Source organism: Cryptotermes secundus, unplaced genomic scaffold, assembly GCF_002891405.2.
Source record: "Cryptotermes secundus unplaced genomic scaffold, Csec_1.0 scaffold632, whole genome shotgun sequence".
Classification (NCBI taxonomy): domain Eukaryota; kingdom Metazoa; phylum Arthropoda; class Insecta; order Blattodea; family Kalotermitidae; genus Cryptotermes; species Cryptotermes secundus.
This window is the reverse complement of record NW_019738356.1, coordinates 602,128-614,345: the sequence shown is the minus strand read 5'-3', so window position 1 is coordinate 614,345 and position 12,218 is coordinate 602,128.

Sequence of the window (12,218 nt, the reverse complement as noted above, 5' to 3'; positions counted from 1 at the left end):
GCTATCTGTGAAGAGGTATTTGGCAAAAAACAACATTCCAGTGATGGAACATCCACCGTATTCTCCGGACCTAGCACCGTGCGACTTTTTTCTCTTCCCAAAAATCAAGTCTGCGCTGAAAGGGACCAGGTTCGAGTCCGTGGATGCAGTGAAAGCAAAAGCGACGCAACTCTTGAAGAGCATAACACAAGATGACCTGCAGCACTGCTTCCAACAGTGGAAAATTCGCATGGAGCGGTGTAGGGATCGGGGAGGGGACTACATTGAAGGGGATAACATTTCGACTGTCTGATTTTTTTTTAATAAAGGGTTAGAGCATGAATCCGGTTTCTTTATTGCCACACCTTGTATTTTCTTTTTAATTTCATGGTAAAAGATTTGTGAAGAATTCTATCAATTGTAGCCATATATCTATATATTGAAAATATTGATTTCCCAACAGTTTTCTTTTTTAGAATATGTTACATAGACTGTACAGTTTATCTCAAAACTCAAGTGAACACTGCTGTAGTTTTAGTGTGATGGATGTGGTGATCATATTTATTGTACCATATGCTCAAGATCATGGCTTGATCATCTTTTCTTTCTTACATGAGGTGTTTATGTAATATGATAAGAATGGATATGTCATAATGCAAGTGAATTGTTTTTTTTTTTTATAAATATATATGTGTCAACAGAAGAGTGCCATAATCGCTTACTCATATTGCTTTACATTTAAATAATGATAATTAATACTCTACCAATTTTAGCCCTTCCATGACCATCCTCATATATATTCATGTCTTATTTAGTATATTCACTGGGCTGTATTAAACTAAGAATGAGTGACAGTAACATTTTTAATTTGATGCAAGAATTTGGAAAAATTCTGAATCTTTGAATTGCTTTGTCGTATTATGAATAAGCATTTCTCTTTACACATTCAGTATCTGTATCCCCCACTTTATTATTATTATTATTATTTTTTTTTAAACAGAATAAAAAAAATCACATGAAATATTAGTATCAAAAATTAAAATCAGTTTTTAAACAAATTCCAATTCTGTCCTTGATACTCTTGGGCAATCAGAATAATCTCAGATACCTTAAATATATATCCATGATTTATTCTATCCGTCTTACAGTGCATACATTTATTCACCTTACTCTTCTCTCTTGCACTACATGTTTCAGCACAAAAGTGCCATCTTCAGGTGCTTTTTGATGTATGTCAAACTACTTCATTGCGTGCCCTGTTGTCTTTATACTAAAATATATATTCATCATATATATTGATAAATTTTAAATATTAAAAATATTAAAACTGTTCAGGATTTGTCATCCTTATGTCGTATCTCAATACGCGAGTCACGCCTATCTTCTTCTATCGGAGTATTCTTCCTACTTTCGTGTGTGTATTGTGCTTTGTGTTGCGTCTTGTTCCTGTGACTGCATGTGTTATACTGCTGGGCCTGCTGGGTATGTAGCAGGCACAAGACGTAACACAAAGCACAATACACACACGAAAGTAGGAAGAATACTCCGATAGAAGAAGATAGGCGTGACTCGCGTATTGAGATACGACATAAGGATGACAAATCCTGAACAGTTTTAATATTTTTAATATTTAAAATTTATCAATATATATGATGAATATATATTTTAGTATAAAGACAACAGGGCACGCAATGAAGTAGTTTGACGTACATTGAAAAGCACCTGAAGATGGCACTTTTGTGCTGAAACATGTAGTGCAAGAGAGAAGAGTAAGGTGAATAAATGTATGCACTGTAGGACGGATAGAATAAATCATGGACATAAATCAGTGCAACAGGACGCTAAAATATAACATTAACAACCTTAAATATATCCTTATTATTGAAGTATCCGCCAATAATGCAACAATATAAAAGATATTAGGAATATGTTTCACACTAAAAATGTGTTTTAATACATATTAATTAATAATAATATTAAAATACATTTTTAGTATGAAACATATTCCTAATGTCTTTTATATTGTTGCATTATTGAAGGATACTTTGATAGCAAGGATAATGTCTCAATGCAACGGGATGGTAAAATATTGTCACGTGTTGGGTGTATACGCAACAAATAACTTCACGCCGTATTTGATATAGCGAATTTTATTTCACATTCGCTTTTACAATCACACAAATTACAATCCGACAATTACTGCTATCTGCAGTATTACAATTACTGCACTGCAAATGCTAGAGTACCACTGACTGGTTGACTGCCTGGCTAACTCGAGAACTTGAGAACTAACTGTGAATAGTCTTCACTGCTCCTTATTTAGCCTCGTTCCGGACAACACAGAAAACAGCCACGTAATAGTCACCACTGTTGTCTGGCGCCATGTTGCAAGCAATGCTGTCGGAAGTTGTTTCCTGCTGTGTAGCAACGGTGGCATCCCGTGTTACGTCACCGTGGGGTGAGGCGGGGTGTTGACTGGCTTATTACCGTAGCAACGGCAATGCTCCGAAAGTGTTACGTCACTGCTAGCGGGGTGAGGGGTTGTGCTCCATTGCGCAACATGTCACAATATAATAACTTTAAATATAATTTACCATCCCAGTGAAATCTTGATGGTGCCTGTGGAGAGATAAGTACCAGTATTTCAGAGGAGTATACAGCTTCTCCCTTCAATTTACTGTGTCCTTTCTTAGTGAACCTAATTTATTTTGAAGAGTACAATCTTCTGGGTTGTAACATCATGTGGTTTGGAGAGAGAGAGTGACATTGCAGAGGATGAAATTGCCACCTGCCTCTGCTGTTTTCTGACTTACTCTTCAGTTCTGAGATGGAGGCTGTGTGTTCCTCTGAAACATTTGGTCGTCTCCAGACTACTTGATGTTTCAACCCAGAAGACTGTACTCTTCATGGACACTGCCATTACAACCTCATATCCATCTAATTTATTTTATCTCAGTATCAGTGTTTTGTATTAGGTCCATTGAGTGATTGTACAATGTCAACTCTCATACTCATGGAATATTTCAAACAATAGAAATAATATATATGGCTGTGTGTTCCATAGGCTTGTACGTTGTTAGCTGGTAAGTGAAGTGGGGGTCCATTAAGAAACAATGAGATTGCAAGTTTCAAATTATATTTGAATTTTTAGATATACTGTACAGTGTTACAACATTTTTAATGATCCAATTTTTTGTCATGTGATTGATTGTCTGAATGAAATGTATGTGTGTTGTGCACATAAGAACAACACATCACATAACCTCAATTTACTATGTGTTTTACACACTGTATCATCACATCACCAATTGAATTACTGTGATGTCACTCCAAAGACATGAAAGAAAGAAATGTATGTGCTCATTAATTTCTAATATGGTATTTTTAAGAATGAAGTTGACATATTTTAAGTCTTCTGTTCTATTAATATTTGTAACACACTAATATAAAGCCGAAACAGCAAGAATGTTTCCTGATTATGTCAGAATGAATTTGATAAATTAAACTGTTTCATAGGAATGTGATTTATATTGATAGATGTGCTCAAATATTATAGGTACTGTAATCTAATGCAGTTTCTCAACTATATTATTTTTTATCTTTTCTCTTGGTAATAATTTCAGTACTTGCTGATCTTAGGCCTTTCTGGTGGTTCATCATTGATGTTGTTCCAGCTTTTAGGTATTTCCACTATGTGGATATAGACAGCTTTGCCAACATTTTGGAATCACATGCTGCCATCATATTCAGGGCCTAAGTGAGTAAGATGAATGAGTGTTTTTGTATATGTGTGTTATTGGTCCAACAGAACCATTGTGGGGGTGGGGGTTTGGGTGGAATGGTGTCTGATAAGGACCATTAGGGACAGTGTGCAAAGAAAAGTTGTCAAATTGCCCTTTTGAAGGCCACATGGTAAACCAAAAGACCTTGGTAACTAGTTTTCCCAAGCAGCCATTCATATTCAACCTCAGGTTAAACAACTCTGACATTGAAGATGGAGGCAACTTGTACTTCTGGAATGGCTGCATCCCTTTCCATATCCACGTGGTGCAAAGACCTGACAGCATAATCAATGTCAATTTTCATATTTCTCCCTATATACATTATTTTGTGTACAATATGAACAGTAATGCTCTGGGATAAGTACTACTTGATATTATGGTACCCTGTACTGTTGTAGGTAGATACCATTGTTCATGAGACACCATGTTCATCTGAAATGTCTGTCTGCCTAGTCACAACCTGGAATACCAGAATCTGAACAATTGCCACAGGACAAACCTCAACACTTTTACAGTGAGTCACCTGTTTAATGTTCCTTGAGTTAAGGTTTTCACCCATGTAATGTCCAGTTTCACTGGTCTCAATATTATGTTTTCTTATTTTAAGGTTTTCCTCTATTTTGTATTCAAATCCACTGCTCCCAAAAGAAACTTGAGGTTCTACTGTGTAAGTTATGTCTTGACTGTCTCTGTGGTCTAGTGGTCAGCATTCCTGGCTACAGATCCAGAGGTCCAGGTTCGATTCCCGGCGCTACCAGATTTTTTCGGAGAAGTAGTGGGTCTGGAACGGGGTCCACTCAGCCTCGTGATGATAATTGAGGAGCTATTTCAAGGAAATAGCGGCTCTGGTCTAGAAAACCGAGATTAACGGCCATGGGGATTTGTTTTGCTGACCACGTGACACCCTCTATCTGCAAAAGTTGGCACTAAACTTCACCGAGAAGCGGCGGTCGCTCGGTCGGTATAGTTTGCTTGCGGACTGAAATCACGGAGTTTTTTATGGGATGAAATATAGTCTCTTGACAGCTTTACAGTTTTTAGAATTCTATTTACATCAATAATTTAGCCTCTCTGTCTGTTTATCCATGAGAAAAACATATTCTTCAATTTTCTAACAGTTTCAAACATTTTGTAGTCAGGAAGTAAACACTGCAGTAAAATAAATGAGAACTATGCAGCCCAATTCAGCAAGCTAGATTGACAAATTAAGTAACCAGTATAATATAGAATGCTGATCATAAGAGGCCATGATTCATATATTGATCTGAACTTCTAACTGTGTGGATTTTTAATTGCATAACACACTGTACCCAAGTCAAATTACAAGAAATTGAAAGTTTATTGCATGAAATACAGTTCTTTCCAAATTGACCTGTGCATCTGGAAAGGTTAAACATTGAGACTGTGAATTGTTTGTTGTTTATAATTGTCAGTGGTATAATAATGTTTATGAATTTTTTCTTCATATATTCACAGATCTGAATATCCGTGTGAGATGATTTTATGTATATGTATTTGAATCTGGAAATCTCGTAGCAGGTTTCGTCTTTCTGAGAATTTATGTTTCATTTATTAATGTGATGAAATATCTTTCTTTTTTTTCCCCCTTTCTTCAAGATTTGAACTTTTGTGTCAAGGGTATTTATACTATAACTGAAATTACATTTATTGTTTAGGTATTCATATTAATGAAGTTCAGACCTCTTCACTGTTACGTATCCAAGGTCTCATCTGCTGGTTTCTTATTCATTTCGTTTTGCATGGTACACTGACAGTAAGAATGCAAAAAAAATAAATAAATAAATAAGACGTATATCACCAAATGTTTTTGGCAGTTTTTATCCCTCCATTTCAAAGGGCTAACTAGAGTGTGTAAATAAAAACTTCCTGGAATGTTGTTTATGCAAAATGGAACAGATCACATATTCTTCAAAATTTCATATGCCATAATCTTTTAAAACTTAGAATTTCATATAATTGTTTTGTTGACTTCTTATTATTTGTAGAATTTAGTTTTAAAACAGTTTTATTCTATACTTTGCATCACAGTTTCCATCATGAACTTCAAAAACATTTAAACTTTTCCTTAGAGTTTCGAATACACCCATGACAGCATATACATTGATTTAAAGGCATTTATTCTTGCATAAACCAAAGTTTATTATTCTTGGGTGACATTTTTAATTACTGAGCTTTTTTTTTCACAAAAAATATCTAATTTGACAGAAAACCTGTTTGGTTGACCAAGTGAAGCCATTGGAGGTGTCCCACTTGACCCGTAACTAGTCACGCCAACTTGCACCATATAATGAATCATGTTGGGTAGCCCTGCAACCCATCCTATAATAATTAGACTGGGAGATGCAAGATACATTCATACATTCATTGTGCTGAAATTATCCCCATTTTCTGGATCTAACCATAGTGTTCCATTTATGTTTTTTTTAATAATTATGTTTTTTTATACTTATTTACTTACTTAACTTACTTCTTGGTCCTGTGGTCCTCTTTCTACGTGGCCTTCTTTGTGGTACTCATCAATTGTTCATCATTAGTTATTTTAATGTATTGTCACGTATTGGTTTCGAATCTTGTCAGTCATGTGTGTAGTTCAATCCCACTTCTGACACCAATTGTCACGTGTTTTGAGTACGGAACTTGTCGGTCACGTGTGTAAGTTCTATCCAACTTCTGACACCAATGTAGCGTGTTTTGTTGTCACGCTACAAATAAATTCACGCCGTCGTCTGATATATAGCGAATTTATTTCCTTCGCTCGCATTACACACACTTCACAAGCATTTACACTTGCAGTGTCACAATCACTGCTTACAATATTCTGGCGATACTGGACCCAGACGGATATTCCGAAGCTTCTTCTGCGATGGCGGTTCCGTGACTGACTTCTTCGAATGCTATTCCGAGACTCACTGTTTCTCGCTGAACCTGGGCTATCTATAACCTTGCCCGCTGTTAGGCAACGAACCCTCCGTTATAACCATGGAGACTCCTGTTAGAATTACAATGGAGCAATTGTTGTTTCCTCTGTAACGGTCTATTGTAGCGTTTCCATAGAAGTCTCTTCCTCTGGTTTGCCGACACGTTACAGTATGTTGTTTTCCTAAGTGGGGTTGGTAGCCTGATGCCCAATCCCCAAACCTAGAGAACAAGGGCTTTTTTTTGCCTGTTCCTTTACCCTTCGACCTATCTAGCATAGGTAATTCCGCCAGGAGCTAATGCTTCTCTTGGCATAGCTCTCCAGGTGATCTGCAGACCTCCCCACTACAATAAGACAGTAGGAATATTTTTAATAATTTTAATATGTTTTCATATCAGAGAACAAATCACTGTGTAAATTTAAGACCAAAAGAATGCAGTTTGATACCCATGATAACATGAAACTTGGAGCTATAGGAATGTTCTACTTCTGCCTCATTCACCCTGAAATGGGGGACTTAAATGTATGCCGAAATATCAGAATAATTTGAACATGTATTGTGGCTAAATCTCAAAAGCTGAAACTACACATTATGACACAGGGTCTTTTTTATGTCTGGACAAAATTTTAATTGCATATGAGCAGGGAAACTGAATTGTAGTGGATATGAAATCTACTTTCATGTTGTAAAAAAAAATTAATTTGAATTGCAAGTTGTTAGCTGTATGTATGTACACATGATGCACAAGAGTATGCAGTGCAAGTGATAAAATGTTACAGATTTATTGTTGATATTCTTTTAATGAATTTCTCTTGTAGAGTTTTCAGAATGGTGACTCTGACTCTTGGTATGTGTAATGCAGCTATTATACAGGGTGATTCATTCAGAGGAGCCCCCCAAATTAATTGTTATAAATCACTCAGCAGTTTACTGATGAAAACGAAATTTGACAGATACATACCTTGGTAAATGTGGAGATAATCTGGTTACAAAAGATATTGAAATTGATTTCCCTCCACCTGGAGACACAGGGTGACATGGCGCTCCATATTCGCAAATGTTGCAGTCAACATGATGAGAGGGCTTGCAGCAGTTTTGCTGGTAATGGCAGTGTTGCAAGCATCACTTCAGTGTTTTGAAGCATACAGTGCTGCCAAGTATAGTTTTCATAACTAAATTAGTGTGTAATATATAATGATTAATTTGGGGCTTCATCAAAATGGATCATCCTATAATTTATCTTTATTTTACCACAGAATATTATTGTTCAGAAATATTCAGAATCTCAGATATCATAGTCAATTTTGATAAAAAGCTTTGAATATAGAACTGTAGTCGAATAGTATTTTAAAAACATGGATAAAAATATTCAGATTTTGAACATTTTCAGTCATGTATTAAATTTTAATTATAAACAAAATTAATATTAACAAATTCACTGTCGTGGCCTTGTACTGATTTCACCTGCTGGGTTAGCCATTTTTTCCACCCAAACTGGATTCTGAACTTGTTAGTTTCAGAAGAGAACTAGTGAAAGAAGTTGGTGATCATTATGTTTTGACTCCTTGAATTTTTGACAAGGTACATTTATAGTGTCTCTGTATTTGAGTGACATCTGTGGGAAAAAATTTTATTTACAGACACACTGGCAACAGCCCATCAGTTTATGGCATGTGGTAAACTGAATAAATACATCACTTAATGGAATTGGCAGTGAACATGTTAAAGATAAAAATGTATTTGATCTGAAGTTGTTTAATTCTAGTGCCATTATTGCTGTATCATGAATATCTTGCAAGTCTTTTCTTTTCTTATTTTAAAAAGTTTTAACGCTTATGTTTGCTCAAGTATTTTTTTTTTGCAAGTCATTTTACTTCAAACTATGCTGTACGATTTTACTATCATTGATGATGTTGTGTATTATTTTTACTATTTTGATTTGTTTTATGTGACCTAGACCAAGAGCAATACACATTAAACTACCATGACTGTTACATTTTTTATTTTAAATTGTATTATTTTATCTTAACCCTGCCTATTTTGCTGAAATGTTTTACTCTATAGCAAAATTATACTTAATACAGTAAGCTGTCATTTTACTGTGCCATGTTATACCATAGCTTTCGTCATGTTCCCCCTAATGATTACATATGTTTCATGTCGCACAAATTTCTGTGGAATGTTTTACTTATAGTGTAGGACTCTACTGTAGAATCCCTTGCTGTATTGTCCAAGGACAGAGGGGTACAGTCTACAGTCCACTATGAAAAGGGTGTACATTTCTGTTTCCTTGACTTTGGGATTATTTTGTTCAACAAAATTTAATGAGCAGCCCTTTTACATGCTTGACTGAAGATGTTTTGAAATCTTCCTGAGCTGATAGAAAGCGCAAGTCCCTGAAACTAACACGTACTAAATACTATGCAAATAATAACAGGAATTCCAAACTTAGATGTGAATTTCATTTACAATGCAGATAGTGAAATAATCAATCCATGCATGTTATATTGAAAGTCCACCATATTAAAATTCTAACCTTAATAGTATGGAATATGTTGCTGTATGCTCCAGCATTATGAATATTCAGGTTACAGAATTTTGCCTCTACAGCAATTATAAAATATGACCATAAATTCGTAATACAGGCTATAAATTTAGTCTTATGGAAATATGATATGAATATTAAGTACAGAGCTCTGTTTGCCGTGTGCTTCATGCTGGTTTCCTGCTTGGCATATTCTTCAACCTGGAAAATGGACATGACTTCTTCCTCTGAAATATCAGTTGACTTTCAATGGACTACAAAATATTCTATTCCACAAGATAGAACTCTTATTTTTTGGAATTTATTATGTGTTAGAATTCAGTTCATTTATACAGGTTGAGTGGGGGCTAATGCTTGTGCTAAGCCAAGTAGGGCAGAATAGAAATTAACAGCACTTTTTAGGTCTTCCAGAATATTGTTACTGCCAATCTGTATGACATGAACACACCCTCAGCCTCCTCACTTCAACCCTTAAAAATTGTGAAAGCATTTAGTACGCACAAATTATCATTTATGGTCTTATGTGAACTAGACTTGTTATAAATTAATGTGGCCGATAATTGGAAATACCCGTAAAGTTTTTGTGGAAGTCTCCCCAAATCGAGTATCAACATCGTTGGAACCGTTCATATTGTAGTGTGTACAGCCGTTACTAGGCAACGGCTCGGTAAACACGTTCCTGCAGCAGCACACAAACGCAACAATGGTACATCAACAGAGGAACGGTATTTTCTATGTGGGCCATGCCGAGATGTTACAACCAGGACCGTTTGGGCAAGTAGTCGGTTGATAGGTGATTAAGAGAAGAGTAGGATATTAGTGTGAAATGGTCGCGAGTTTTGTTTCAAGAGTGCCCAGTTGAAAACTCTGGCTGTGAAGAGAAAACCATATGTGTGATATATGGAGTTTGTAATTCAGTGAGACTGTTATAGTTCCTGTGTTAAAATCCATTTGCTAGGAAACAGCTGTTGGAGACTGTAATAAGACTGAGGACACTAGTCTGTGTGCAGTAGTGATTTGTGAAGTGTAGTCACGAGTTTTGAGTGTATAAGTGGTCAATAAATCGAGTCACCACTCTAAACCCCCACTATGGTCACTAACACGTGACAATATGAAACATGGAAAGGTTTCTTTATGGCCACATGTATTTTTTCTGGCACCTAGATTTTGAAGATAACCCCTAGGTTTGTACGAAGTACGTGCAGGTCTGACCCAGGACACAGAATTAATACGTCTTTCAGTCATATATGGGCATATACCTGAGTCTTTGGGGCACTATGCTACAATCCAGAAGGTCACAGGTTCGATTCCCAATGAAGTAATTGGAATTTTCAATTGACTTAATCCTTCCAGCCGCACTACGGCCCTGGGGTCGACTCAGCCTCTAACAGAAATGAGTACCTGAAATTTTCTTGGGTGTAAAAGGCGGCCGACGCATAAGGCTGACAACCTCACCGCCATCTACGAGCCGATTATCTAGAAAATGTGGAAGCCTCGACGTCTCACAACCCTGTGGGCCTTCACGGCCTGTTACAGGGATAGCTTTACCTTTTTTTTTATCAAATTATTTTGCAGTGTGTATGTAATGAAAGTTAGTCTAGGGGTAACGTTCCCACCTCATGACTCAAGGCACGCGGGTTCAAACCCGGCGGAGGTCGTGGAATTTTTAAGGGCGAAAAAATTCAGGGAACAAGTCCTCCGGGAGGAACTTTAAGCCGTGGGTCCCGTGTCGTAGATTTACGGCACGTAAAAGATCCTCATGTCTTTAGGAGACCTCTGAGCAAAATTAGGCAACACACTTCCCACCCAAGTAGTTTCCAATGCCTCTGGTAGATGGGGGAAATATCAGGCACCGAGGGCCGACCCCGTTGGCTGAACGCACCAGTACCGGTGGGGTATGGCGACAGTAGAAATTAAAGGTGGACGCACAATGGACCAATAACTGGTCTAAGTGCATGTCGGGTTAGATGTGAAATATTAAGATGATCTCGAAAGGCAGAAGAAGAAAGATCGCAAAGAAATAACAGAGTAATATCATGGATATGATGAAATCATCGTCCGCCATTCGTTTAGGCTCATACTAGGTAACGTAAAATTGTCCCTATGCTTAAATATTACTACGCCATGAAAACGTGTGGGGAAGTGGAGGTATAGTTCCACCGAGAGAAATAGTCCCCGGTACCCACTGGATATGAGGCTGGACGGACCCCAGAGCCGGTCTGGACACTGTAGAAAAAAGAAAAATCTCTTCCCGCTGCTGGGAATCGAATCCCGGCCAGCCCGTAGCTCTACCGAGTGATCTATCCCAGCTTAGGCTTATATCCATCTATATATCAATGCCCCTACAGTCCTTTGTTGAACTTTGGCCGCTTTTTCAGTTTTTAATCTACACAGACGGTAGGACTCCTCGGATGGGTGATCAGCCCGTCGCAAGGTCGCCTACACACAGAACAATATAAACAAGGAATAAACGCACACAGACATCCATGCCTCGCGTGGGATTCAAACCCACGATCCCAGTGTTCGAGCGGGGGAAGACGGTTCATGTTTTAGACCGCGCAGCCGCTGTGATTGACTACTTAGGCTTATATAGCTAAGTATAATGAAATCGATCGTACACAGGATAAGAATTTATTTATTTAATGACGTCAGAAACGCAACGATATGGCGTGTGATACTAGAATCGTCATTAATCGAACTGCAAATGATTAGGAAGGGAGAAACCGTGGCTTAATTTGAAGTACTATCCTTGGATATTTGCTTGGAGGAACTGAGGAAAACAAAAAACTCTGAACTGACCATCTCTCATTGGGACTTGAAGTTGGTTCCCCCGAAAACGAAACAGGTTTTCTACCCACTTTCTATGACAGAAGATCTTATGGATGGATTTCGAACTAGTGACCGACCGAACGCATCCCATGCGACAGCGTCCCAGGCCCCAGTTTCCAAGACGAGCGTGCGTTGACGTCAGCA